Source organism: Armigeres subalbatus, chromosome 3 (assembly GCF_024139115.2).
Source record: "Armigeres subalbatus isolate Guangzhou_Male chromosome 3, GZ_Asu_2, whole genome shotgun sequence".
NCBI classification, from domain to species: Eukaryota; Metazoa; Arthropoda; class Insecta; order Diptera; family Culicidae; genus Armigeres; species Armigeres subalbatus.
In genome coordinates this window covers 260281315-260295049 of record NC_085141.1, presented here as the reverse complement: position 1 = coordinate 260295049, position 13735 = coordinate 260281315, and positions in this window count along the sequence as shown.

The window sequence follows — 13735 nt, the reverse complement described above, 5'->3', positions numbered from 1 at the left end:
AGGAACCAATCGCACAAAATCAAAACCACGATCAAACGCGAACAACAACAAAAAACAATCAGCAATGATCTCCCTTGTAATACCTGTGGTATTGTATAATGGTTTGAAAGTACTGAGGATACTAGCGATTATTCCACGATTCCACACTCTGATCGAAGGTTATGTGGCAGAGGAATTGAATAGTTTGTTTGAGAAACTACATATGTCCACGTACTTTGAAGAGCAATTGTGGAGTACTGCTTACATTTTTTGCACTGAAAGTGCCCAGGGTGTTGAGTTTTGCCAAAAACTATTGATCAGTTTAGAAGAAATCAAAAGATTCGGTGCAAATTTGTTCGAAACCAGTTTTTTGTAGTTTTCTCGAAATAGTGTAAAATGGACTTTAAAACAAATGATTCAATTGTGATTTGATAGACTTGCGGTCATCGTCATCGGTTTTACAAGGCTTAATAAGGCATCAAAAACATATTGTGGAGGATATTGTGCACATACGGTGAGAAAATTAGGTTTACCAAAGCAATCTATGTGGTTTGTTGAAATGGCAGAAATTTTTCGGCATCAACGAGTTTATGCTGTGTAAAATTATTTAGTGGATGCGCCGCATGTATGTTGATTAGATAAGAGCATTAGCATCTGTTATCTCCAATAGAATCTCGTATCGGGGGTCCAGGAAAACCAATAGGGTAAGGACCGCTTTTGGAAGGACAATTCATGGCCCAGAGGGGAAAACAAGAGCCTTCATCAGCATTGGATACAGGTATGGGCCATAGGATCGAGGGAAAATAGTGAGATCACACTCATGGAAAGTCGAGGGAGGCTATGAAGCTAGTTGAAAATGGTCGAGTAACACAATATCTCATGGAAAACCAACCGACTGTGTTTCGTGGAGGTAGACACATAGAGGAAAATTAAACGTAGCAAAGATCATCTGCATCCTACCGGAAGATTGCACAGACATTCAATCATAGGAAACGTAAGATCTGGACTCTCAGATTGGGCGATAAAGTGAAAGAAGAAGCAATTAACAGAATGAGACACAAACAAGCTGGTGATAAACAGTGCAAGAAGTCATTAGCTATGATTGTGGAGCCTGTCAACAAGTATGAAAGAAAATAACCAAATCAAAATATAATCATTAGATGCTGAATTGTGGTAAATTCATATTATTGCGGTATGCTGGGTAAAGCGTACCATTGGTACTTCGCGTGCCTGAAGGAATAACATAGACCCCATTTTGCGGTCCTTAGCCGCTTACCCAGCAACTCCTATCCCTACCTCCTCGTGGCGCTGGCCGGGATACGAGCAACTTTAGGAAAGATCGGGAAACCAACCCCAGTGGGAACTATGGTCGTACAAAAACGTGTCGAAAAAATCGTAAACCTTCATTTTCCCGATTTTAATATCATTCGCCGCGATCGGGCAAATCCATATGGAGGGGTGCTTTTAGGGATCAAAAAACAGCACTCCTTCTATAGGGTCGATTTTGCTCCGATGTCAGGCACCGAAGCTGTCGCATGTCAGGTGACTATTCGAGGAAAAGACCTCAGTGTCGTCTCGATATATCTTCCTCCAAACACCGCGATATTTCGTAGAGATCTCTCGTAGATCTGCTCGGCTATGCCTGAGCCACGTTTGCTCTTGGAAGATCTTAACTCCCACGGAACAGGTTGGGGGGGAACTGTACGACGACAACCGTTCAACAATGATATACGACCTCTGTGACGACTTCAATATTTAATTTTTGAACACAGGTGAAGCTACACGAGTGGCTCCTCCAGCAAGAGATAGCCGTCTAGATCTCTCCATTTGTTCGAGCTCATTATCGTTGGACTGTACTTGGAAGGTGGTCCAAGATCCCCATGGTAGTGATCATTTGCCGATCGAAGTCTCGATTTCCAATGGATATAATCAATCTGTTTCTATCGACCTCTCATATGACCTCACGAAGAACATCGATTGGGGAAAATATGCGGAGGTCATCTTTTATGGCGTAATGTCGATAAAAGCACTTCCCCCGCGAGAGGAGTACCAGTTTCTATCCCAGTTGATCCTTGACAGCGCTCTTTAGGCACAACGCCGGCCAGTGCCAGGAGCTTCGGTTCATAGGAAACCACATAGTCCGTGGTGGGATGTCGAGTGTACACAACTTTATCGTAAGAAATCCGCCGCGTTTAAGAAATTCCGGAAACACGGTTCGATAATCGACGGTGGATAATCGACTTCGCAAAGAAAGTGTGTCCAGATTCGGTACCGGTGAAGCAAGAATCACGTGATATTTTTGCTGACAAGGAGGCGATGGATCGCCCCTTTTCGATGATTGATTTCTTGCTTGCCCTCCTTTCATGTAACAAATCTGCTCCAGGGATGGATAGAATCAGGTTCAATTTGCTCAAAAACCTCCCAGACGTTGCGAAGAGGCGCTTATTGAGCTTGTTCAATCAGTTACTGGAGTGCAACATTGTTCCGGATGATTGGAGGCAAGTGAAGGTTATAGCCATCCAGAAGCCCGGAAAACCCGCGTCGGATTATAATTCGTACCGTCCAATCGCGATGCTATCCTGTCTTCGGAAGCTATTGGAGAAGATGATTCTCTTCCGGCTAGACAAATGGGTTGAATCGAATGATTTGTTGTCAGATACACAATTTGGTTTCCGCAGGGGCAAGGGAACGAACGACTGTCTTGCGTTACTTTCTTCAGAAATTCAACTAACTTTCGCTAAAAAAGAGCAAATGGGCTCAGTGTTTTTGGACATTAAGGGAGCTTTTGATTCAGTTTGCGTCGATGTCTTATCTGACAAACTCCACGCGTGTGGACTTTCACCACTTTTGAACAACTATTTGTACAATTTGTTGTCACCGAAACGTATGAGTTTTTCTCATGGTGACTCGGCAACTTCACGAGTTAGCTACATGGGTCTCCCTCAGGTCTCATGTTTGAGCCCCCTTCTTTACAATTTTTACGTCAGAGTCAGTCAGTGTTGTATCCGTTTCGGGATCAACCGCAGTTGATCTACAAGGACCGTTGCAAGATACTCTGGACGATTTGTCTACTTACTGTACTTGCCTGTACTTGCGGGAGTACTTCCTCTGACAGATCGTTTCGCGGAATTATCGCTCCGGTTCCTCATCCGCTGTGAGGTTCTCAATCCATTGGTCATTGACAACTTCGAGAAGCTGCTCGAACAAAACCCTCAATCTCAATTCATGCGTATTTACCACTGCTATATGACGCTGGAGGTAAGCCCATCTTCGGCTGACACCAATCGTGCTAACTTCTTAGACTCTTATAGTTCCTCTGTTACTTTTGATCTGTTCATGAAGCAGGAGGGTTCATGTAATACCAGACTTTCTTCGTGCGGAGGTCATACCTCCATTATTTGCAAGCAAATACGGGCATGCCAGTGACGAGAGAAGCTTTTTTATAGACGAGTCAAAATGGATGACTCCACTGGTTTCGGTGTTTTTAACGTTTTTAATAGCGCCTACTTCAAGTTGAAAGAGCTTAGTTCCGTGTATACCGCTGAGCTAGCTGCTGTACACTGTTCACTTGAGCATATTGCATCCCTACCTCCTGACCACCTCCAAGCACTCAGCGTATCTTCTAACCGGGATACGGAAAGCTTTGAGTGCTTTATAAAAAAGGTCATTCACAATCACCATGGCATGGGTGCCTTCTCATTGCTCGATCCCGGGAAATGAGAAAGCGTACTCTTTGGCTAAGGTGTGCGTTGCGGAAGGTGATATTTACGATCGGCAAAACACCTTCGATGAATTTTTTTCATTAGTTCGTCAGGTAATCTTGATCAGCTGGCAGAAGAAATGGACAAATGGGGAGCTGGGTAGATGGCTGTATTCAATTCGCCCGCAGGTATCGAAGCGTCCATGGATCAAAAATGAATATAGGACAAGACTTCATTCGAACCATGTGTCGCCTAATGTCCAATCACTACACTTTAAACGCACATCTTTCCAGAGTGCGGCTCTCGGAAAGCAATCTCTGTGTTTGCGGCGTGGATTATCAGGACATTGACCATGTCGTGTGGGCGTGCGAGGAGAATCGCGGCCCAAGATCTGCATGAACTGAACATCTCCGGGTCCGAGGAAAACAACCAAAGCCTATTAGAGAAGTGTTGGCGGGCCTTGATCTCTAATAAATGCCCCTCGTCCACCAATTTGTTAAAGTTGCTGATGTAAGACTGCGATCATAGTCTGCCCATCCCTTTGTCTGTCGTACCCCATATCGAATGTCTTTCTCAAGCTGTCCATTTCAATGTCTGTCGTTAACCACTTTCGTATGTCTTCCTCTCATTGTTGTTTCCTAAGAAAATGTTTGTTTGTCCCGTTACAGATGTGAAACATCGCCAAGAATATCAACTATGTTAACATCAGCATTGTAATTACTTAAGCACTAGGGTGTCCCAAAATTGGACCAAGTCTGGGATTTTGGGGGCTCAACCTTCAAATGAAAGCTTAGGGTAAAACAAAAGAAAAATTGTTCTACGACAACTCTGGGAAATGACGTTTAGGGGTGGCCCCGACGCGTTTTATGAAAAAAGTGCATTTTTTATAGGTAACATCGAAAATACCGGTATATCGGAAAGAAATTCGATGAAACCCATCCATTTTATATTTTTTACATTTAACTTAGGGTCTATACTTTATGGTAAAACTTTGATACCGCATGTTTTAGCTCTATATATTTTTCACTGATGCTTTAAATGCCCAAAAATGATGAATTTTTCTTAATATTTTTTTATTAATGCATCCAAAACGGGTATCCATCATAATGCTTTCGATACTAGATATACATAAAAAGGTGGGGAATTTTATAATGAATATTTTGCTAAAAATAGCAACCTCCTATCTCTATCCGTTTAAAAGTTATTCACGATTTACTGCAGCTTGGAAAAAGACTTTTTGAAATTTCGGATCATAATACCTGGATCATGTTTAAGTAAAGAAATGCCTACTTTTCCATACCAACCAAATGAGTGCTTTAATAACCAATATAGCATTCATATGAGTTGCATAAAATTGATTTTAATACTTGTTTGAGTGTTATAATGGAAACCCAACGATGGACCAGCAGTAAAATGACTGACTACAAATTGTTCAGTTAGTCTGGGTGAGTGCTCAAATAGATTGATGAATATGGTTTCAAAACTACCCATAGGTAGGTTCAGCTATCGTTTCATGGTTTGGTGAGCTGTGCAATGTTTCTCGATAACATGGAAATTAATTGTTTTCTGACCAACTTGATTTTTTAACCAGCACGATCATGTGAAGTTAATCCGGCTGGATCATTTTGGTCCCGATTTATCGATGCAATCAATTTATCATTGTATTCAGTATTGGTAGGCAAAATAGTTCGTAATTAGAGTAGATTGTTCTTATTTCAAGAGATTCCGTAGATGGTAGATACCAAATATTTCAATATGCATTATAAAATAATAATGATAACAGTAATTTGTGTAACTAGATGCAAAAAGATGATTTAATCAGCATGGTTGTACGTTTATCCAACGAGGCTTGCCGAATGAGATAAATACTACGAGTGCTGATAAAATCGAGTTTTGCAATTAGTTGCACACACTATTTTTTGCAATGGCGTAAAATGAGCTTCAATATGGCGTAAAATATGAAAAATCGATATCAAAATGATCTAGTTGGATTTGCTTCACATGATCGTTCTTGCAAAAAAATCAAGATGGTCACAAAACAACTAATTTCCATGTTATCGAGAATGTTTCTGCACAGCTGCACAGAATGCACAGCTCGACAAACCATGACACGAAAACTGAACCTACCTATGGCTAGTTTTGAAACCATATTCATCAATCTATTTGAGCACTCACCCAGACTAACTGAACAATTTGTAGTCAGTCATGTTACTGCTGGTCCATCGTTGGGTTTCCATTATAACACTCAAATAAGTATTAAAATCAATTTTATGCAACTCATATGAATACTATATTGGTTATTAAAGCGCTCATTTGGTTGGTATGGAAAAGTAGGCATTTTTTTACTTAAACATGATCCAGGTATTATGATCCGAAATTTCAAAAAGTCTTTTTCCAAGCTGCAGTAAATCGTAAATAACTTTTAAAAGGATAGAGATAGAAGGTTGCTATTTTTAGCAAAATATTCGTTATAAAATTCCCCATCTTTCTATGTATATCTAGTTTCGAAAGCATTATGATGGATACCCGTTTTGGATGCATTAATAAAAAAATATTAAGAAAAATTCATCATTTTTGGGCATTTAAAGCATCAGTGAAAAATATATAGACCTAAAACATGCGGTATCAAAGTTTTACCATATAGTATAGACCCTAAGTTAAATGTAAAAAATATAAAATGGATGGGTTTCATCGAATTTCTTTCCGATATACCGGTATTTTCGATGTTACCTATAAAAAATGCACTTTTTTCATAAAACGAGTCGGGGCCACCCCTAAACTTCATTTCCCAGAGTTGTCGTAGAACAATTTTTCTTTTGTTTTACCCTAAGCTTTCATTTGAAGGTTGAGCCCCCAAAATCCCAGACTTTGTCCAATTTTGGGACACCCTATTAAGCACCCTTAATTCCCTTCCTTTCCTACTGTATTATTGTATTCCCTAACCTCGCCGAGCCAAAAGTCGTTCGGTTCCCCAAAACTAACACTATATATAAGAGTTTAGAAATTAATTGTTAAACTTGATTTCGGCTCCGTAACGCTTCACGGCAATTGAGCCTCCAAAAAAAATGAAAAATTAAAAAAAAAAATGATTGTTGTAATGAATATTATGCAACCCATTTCAGTTGCATAATGTTCATTAAAGCATCTGTTGATTTCCGGAGAAATTCCTGGAGGAACTTCCGGGGAAATTCCGGAGGAATTCCTGGAGGAACTTCCGGAGGAATTCCTGGAGGACCTTCCGGAGGAATTCCTGGAGGAACTTCCGGAGGAATTCCTGGAGGAACTTCCGGAGGAATTCCTGGAGGAACTTCCGGAGGAATTCCTGGAGGAACTTCCGGAGGAATTCCTGGAGGAACTTCCGGAGGAATTCCTGGAGGAACTTCCGGAGGAATTCCTGGAGGAACTTCCGGAGGAATTCCTGGAGGAACTTCCGGAGGAATCTCTGGAGGAACTTCCGGAGGAATTCCTGGAGGAACTTCCGGAGGAATTCCTGGAGGAACTTCCGGAGGAATTCCTGGAGGAACTTCCGGAGGAATTCCTGGAGGAACTTCCGGAGGAATTCCTGGAGGAACTTCCAGAGGAATTCCTGGAGGAACTTCCGAGGAATTCCTGGAGGAACTTCCGGAGGAATTCCTGGAGGAACTTCCGGAGGAATTCCTGGAGGAACTTCCGAGGAATTCCTGGAGGAACTTCCGGAGGAATTCCTGAGGAACTTCCGGAGGAATTCCTGGAGGAACTTCCGGAGGAATTCCTGGAGGAACTTCCGGAGGAATTCCTGGAGGAACTTCCGGAGGAATTCCTGGAGGAACTTCCGAGGAATTCCTGGAGGAACTTCCGAGGAATTCCTGGAGGAACTTCCGGAGGAATTCCTGGAGGAACTTCCGGAGGAATTCCTGAGGAACTTCCGGAGGAATTCCTGGAGGAACTTCCGGAGGAATTCCTGGAGGAACTTCCGGAGGAATTCCTGGAGGAACTTCCGGAGGAATTCCTGGAGGAACTTCCGGAGGAATTCCTGGAGGAACTTCCGGAGGAATTCCTGGAGGAACTTCCGGAGGAATTCCTGGAGGAACTTCCGGAGGAATTCCTGGAGGAACTTCCGGAGAATTCCTGGAGGAACTTCCGGAGGAATTCCTGGAGGAACTATCGAAGGAATTCCTGGAGGAACTTCCGAGGAATTCCTGAGGAACTTCCGGAGGAATTCCTGGAGGAACTTCGGAGGAAGGCCTGGAGGAACTTCCGGAGGAATTCCTGGAGGAACTTCCGGAGGAATTCCTGGAGGAACTTCCGGAGGAATTCCTGGAGGAACTTCCGGAGGAATTCCTGGAGGAACTTCCGAGGAATTCCTGGAGGAACTTCCGGAGGAATTCCTGGAGGAACTTCCGGAGGAATTCCTGGAGGAACTTCCGGAGGAATTCCTGGAGGAACTTCCGAGGAATTCCTGGAGGAACTTCCGGAGGAATTCCTGGAGGAACTTCCGGAGGAATTCCTGAGGAACTTCCGGAGGAATTCCTGGAGGAACTTCCGGAGGAATTCCTGGAGGAACTTCCGGAGGAATTCCTGGAGGAACTTCCGAGGAATTCCTGGAGGAACTTCCGGAGGAATTCCTGAGGAACTTCCGGAGTAATTCCAGATGGAAATTCCGGAGGAATTCCTGGAGGAACTTCCGGAGGAATTCCTGGAGGAACTTCCGGAGGAATTCCTGGAGGAACTTCCGGAGGAATTCCTGGAGGAACTTCCGGAGGAATTCCTGGAGGAACTTCCGAGGAATTCCTGGAGGAACTTCCGGAGGAATTCCTGGAGGAACTTCCGGAGGAATTCCTGGAGGAACTTCCGGTGGAATTCCTGGAGGAACTTCCGGAGGAATTCCTGAGGAACTTCCGGAGGAATTCCTGGAGGAACTTCCGGAGGAATTCCTGGAGGAACTTCCGGAGGAATTCCTGGAGGAACTTCCGGAGGAATTCCTGGAGGAACTTCCGGAGGAATTCCTGGAGGAACTTCCGGAGGAATTCCTGGAGGAACTTCCGGAGGAATTCCTGGAGGAACTTCCGGAGGAATTCCTGGAGGAACTTCCAGGAATTCCTGGAGGAACTTCCGAGGAATTCCTGGAGGAACTTCCGGAGGAATTCCTGAGGAACTTCCGGAGGAATTCCTGGAGGAACTTCCGAGGAATTCCTGGAGGAACTTCCGGAGGAATTCCTGGAGGAACTTCCGAGGAATTCCTGGAGGAACTTCCGGAGGAATTCCTGGAGGAACTTCCGGAGGAATTCCTGGAGGATCTTCCGGATGAATTCCTGGATCAACTTCCGGATGAATTCCGGGAGGAACTTTCGCAGGAAATCCTGGAGGAGCTTCCGGAGGAATTCCTGGAAGAATTTCCGGGGGAATTCTTGGAGGAACTTCCGGAGGAATTCCTGGAGGAACTTCCGGAGGAATTCCTGGAGGAACTTCCGGAGGAATTCCTGGAGGAACTTCCGAAGGAATTCCTGGAGGAACTTCCGGAGGAATTCCTGGAGGAACTTTCGGAGGAATTCCTGGAGGAACTTCCGGAGGAATTCATGGAGGAACTTCCAGAAGAATTCCTGGAGGAGCTTCCGGAGAAATTCCTGGAGAAATTTCCGGAGGACGTGCAGGAGGAGGTTCACGAGAACTTCCCGGGTGACCTGCCGGAGGAATTCCTGGAGGAACTTCCGGAGGAATTCCTGGAGGAACTTCCGGAGGAATTCCTGGAGGAACTTCCGGAGGAATTCCTGGAGGAACTTCCGGAGGAATTCCTGGAGGAACTTCCGAGGAATTCCTGGAGGAACTTCCGGAGGAAGTTCCTGAGGCACTTTCGGAGGAAATTCCTGAGGAGCTTCCGGAGGAATTCCTGGAGGAACTTCCGGAGGAATTCCTGGAGGAACTTCCGGAGGAATTCCTGGAGGAACTTCCGGAGGAATTCCTGGAGGAACTTCCGGAGGAATTCCTGGAGGAATTTCCGGAGGAATTCCTGGAGGAACTTCCGGAGGAACTCCTGGAGGAACTTCCGGAGGAATTCCTGGAGGAACTTCCGGAGGAATTCCTGGAGGAACTTCCGGAGGAATTCCTGGAGGAACTTCCGGAGGAATTCCTGGAGGAACTTCCGGAGGAATTCCTGGAGGAACTTCCGGAGGAATTCCTGGAGGAACTTCCGGAGGAATTCCTGGAGGAACTTCCGGAGGAATTCCTGGAGGAACTTCCGGAGGAATTCCTGGAGGAACTTCCGGAGGAATTCCTGGAGGAACTTCGGAGGAATTCTGGAGGAACTTCCGGAGGAATTCCTGGAGGAACTTCCGGAGGAATTCCTGGAGGAACTTCCGGAGGAATTCCTGGAGGAACTTCCGGAGGAATTCCTGGAGGAACTTCCGGAGGAATTCCTGGAGGAACTTCCGGAGGAATTCCTGGAGGAACTTCCGGAGGAATTCCTGGAGGAACTTCCGGAGGAATTCCTGGAGGAATTTACGGAGGAATTCCTGGAGAAACTTCCGGAGGAATTCCTGGAGAAACTTCCGGAGGAATTCCTGGAGAAACTTCCGGAGGAATTCCTGGAGAAACTTCCGGAGGAATACCTGGAGGAACTTCTGGAGGAATTCCTGGAGGAACTTCCGGAGGAATTCCTGGAGGAACTTCCGGAGGAATTCCTGGAGGAACTTCCGGAGGAATTCCTGGAGGAACTTCCGGAGGAATTCCTGGAGGAACTTCCGGAGGAATTCCTGGAGGAACTACCGGAGGAATTCCTGGAGGAACTTCCGGAGGAATTCCTGGAAGAACTTCCTAGAGGAACTTCCGGAGGAATTCCTGGAGGAACTTCCGGAGGAATTCCTGGAGGAACTTCCGGAGGAATTCCTGGAGGAACTTCCGGAGGAACTTCCGGAGGAACTTCCGGAGGAATTCCTGGAGGAACTTCCGGAGGAATTCCTGGAGGAACTTCCGGAGGAATTCCTGGAGGAACTTCCGGAGGAATTCCTGGAGGAACTTCCGGAGGAATTCCTGGAGGAACTTCCGGAGGAATTGCTGGAGGAACTTCCGGAAGAATTCCTGGAGGAACTTCCGGAGGAATTCCTGGAGGAACTTCCGGAGGAATTCCTGGTGGAACTTCCGGAGGAATTCCTGGTGGAACTTCCGGAGGAATTCCTGGAGGAACTCCCGGAGGAATTGCTGGTGGAACTTCCGGAGGAATTCCTGGAGGAACTCCCGGAGGAATTCCTGGAGGAACTTCCGGAGGAATTCCTGGAGGAACTTCCGGAGGAATTCCTGGAGGAACTTCCGGAGGAATTCCTGAAGGAACTTCCGGAGGAATTCCTGAAGGAACTTCCGGAGGAATTCCTGAAGGAACTTCCGGAGGAATTCCTGAAGGAACTTCCGGAGGAATTCCTGAAGGAAGTTTTCCTGAAGGAACTTCCGGAGGAATTCCGGGAGGAAGTTCCGGAGGAATTCCGGGAGGAAGTTCCGGAGGAATTCCGGGAGGAAGTTCCGGAGGAATTCCCGGACGAACTTCCGGAGGAATTCCTGGAGGAACTTCCGGAGGAATTCCTGGAGGAACTTCCGGAGGAATTCCTGGAGGAACTTCCGAGGAATTCCTGGAGGAACTTCCGGAGGAATTCCGGGAGGAACTCCCGAGGAATTCCTGGAGGAACTTCCGGAGGAATTCCTGGAGGAACTTCCGGAGGAATTCCTGGAGGAACTTCCGGAGGAATTCCTGGAGGAACTTCGGAGGAATTCCTGGAGGAACTTCCGGAGGAATTCCTGGAGGAACTTCCGGAGGAATTCCTGGAGGAACTTCCGAGGAATTCCTGGAGGAACTTCCGGAGGAATTCCTGGAGGAACTTCTGGAGGAATTCCTGGAGGAACTTCCGGAGGAATTCCTGGAGGAACTTCCGGAGGAATTCCTGGAGGAACTTCCGGAGGAATTCCTGGAGGAACTTCCGGAGGAATTCCTGGAGGAACTTCCGGAGGAATTCCTGGAGGACCTTCCGCGAGAATTCCTGGAGGAACTCCCCGAGGAATTCCCGGAGGAACTTCCGGAGGAATTCCTGGAGGAACTTCCGGAGGAATTCCTGGAGGAACTTCCGGAGGAATTCCTGGAGGAACTTCCGGAGGAATTCCTGGAGGAACTTCCGGAGGAATTCCTGGAGGAACTTCCGGAGGAATTCTGGAGGAACTTCCGGAGGAATTCCAGGAGAGACTCCCGGAGGGATATCTGGAGGAACTTCCAGAGGAATTCCTGGAGGAACTTCCAGAGGAATCCTGGGAGGACTTCCGGAGGAATTCCTGGAGGAACTTTCGGAGGAATTCCTGGAGGAACTTCCGGAGGAATTCCTGGAGGAACTTCCGGAGGAATTCCTGGAGGAACTTCCGGAGGAATTCCTGGAGAAACTTCCGGAGGAATTCCTGGAGAAACTTCCGGAGGAATTCCTGGAGGAACTTCCGGAGGAATACCTGGAGGAACTTCCGGAGGAATTCCTGGAGGAACTTACGGAGGAATTCCTGGAGGAACTTCCGGTGAATTCCTGGAGGAACTTTCGGAAGTATTTATGGAGGAACTTCCGGAGGAATTTATGGAGGAACTTCCGGAGGAATTCCTGGAGAAACTTCCGAAGGAATTCCTGAAGGAACTTCCGCGAAATTCCTGGAGGAACTGCGAGAGAAATTCTTGTAGGAACATCCGGATGAATTGCTGGATGAACTTCCGGAAGAATTCATGGCGGAACTTCCCGATTTATGGAGGAATTTCCGGAAGAATTAATGGAGGAACTTCCGGAGGAATTCATGGAGGAACTTCCGTGGGGTTTCCTGGAGGAACTTCCGAAGGAATTCCTGGAGAAACTTCTATAGGATTTAATGGAGGAACTTCCAAATGAATTCCTGGAGGAATTTCCGAATGAATTGCTGGAGGAATTTCCGAAGGAATTCCTGTAGGAACTTCCGGAGGAATTCCCGGAGGAACTTCTATAAGATTTCCTGGAGGAACTTCCGAATGAATTCCTGGAGGAATTTCCGAATGAATTTCTGGAGGGATTTCCGAAGGAATTTCTGAAGGAACTTCCGGAGAAACTTCGGCAGAAATTCTTGGAGGATTTTCCGGAAGATTTCCTGAAAGAACTTCCGGAGGAATTGCTGAAGGAACTTCCGGAGGAATTCCTGGAGGAACTTTCGGAGGAATTCCAAGAGGAACTTTCGGATGAATTCCTGGAGGAACTTCCGGAGAATTTCCTGGAGGAACTTTCGGAGAAATTCCTGGAGGAACTTCCGGGGAAATTCCTGGAGGAACTTCCGGAGAAATTCCTGGAGGAACTTTTGGAGGAATTCCCGGAGGAACTTCTGGACGGATTCCTGGAGTATTTTCCGGAGAAATTCCTGAAATTTGCATCAGAGCATTTTCAAGTTCAATCAGAATACTTTGAGCTCCTGATGTGTTTTCATGATGTTTAAGCAGCCCGCTCTCCATATTTTCACCCCCGGCCCTGGTTGAAATTTCAGAAGGTCAATTTCAAATTCAATCAGAGTTCTTTGAGAGCCTGATGTGTTTTCACGAAGTTTGAGCATTCTCATGCCCACTGCCCAGTTTTATTTCTATTGGTGATATGGCCTTCGCTCTCCCCATTTGGACCCCTGAAGCCGGTCCTGGTCAAAATTTCGGAAAGACAATTTGAAGTTTGAGCAGAATTTTTTGAGCTCCTGATGTGTTTTCATGAAGTTTGAGCAGTCGCATGCCCAGTTTCATTGCAATTGGTGATATGGCCCCTGGTCACCCCCATTTCGACCCCTAAATCCGGCCCTGATAAGAATTTCAGAAAGTCAATTTCAATTGAAAATTAAATATTTAAAACTCCTGATTTTTAAATTTGTGCAGCCGCATGCTCATGCAAATTTCATTGTAATTGAATTTTTAGCCCATACTCTACCATTGTAACCCCTGAATGCGCCCCTGAATTCAGTCAATCCTGCCCTACTCAAATTGTGAAAACATTGGAATCGACTAAAAATCTTTACAAATATCTTTTTGGATTGGTTTGATGGGTGATTTGATAAATTTTGGG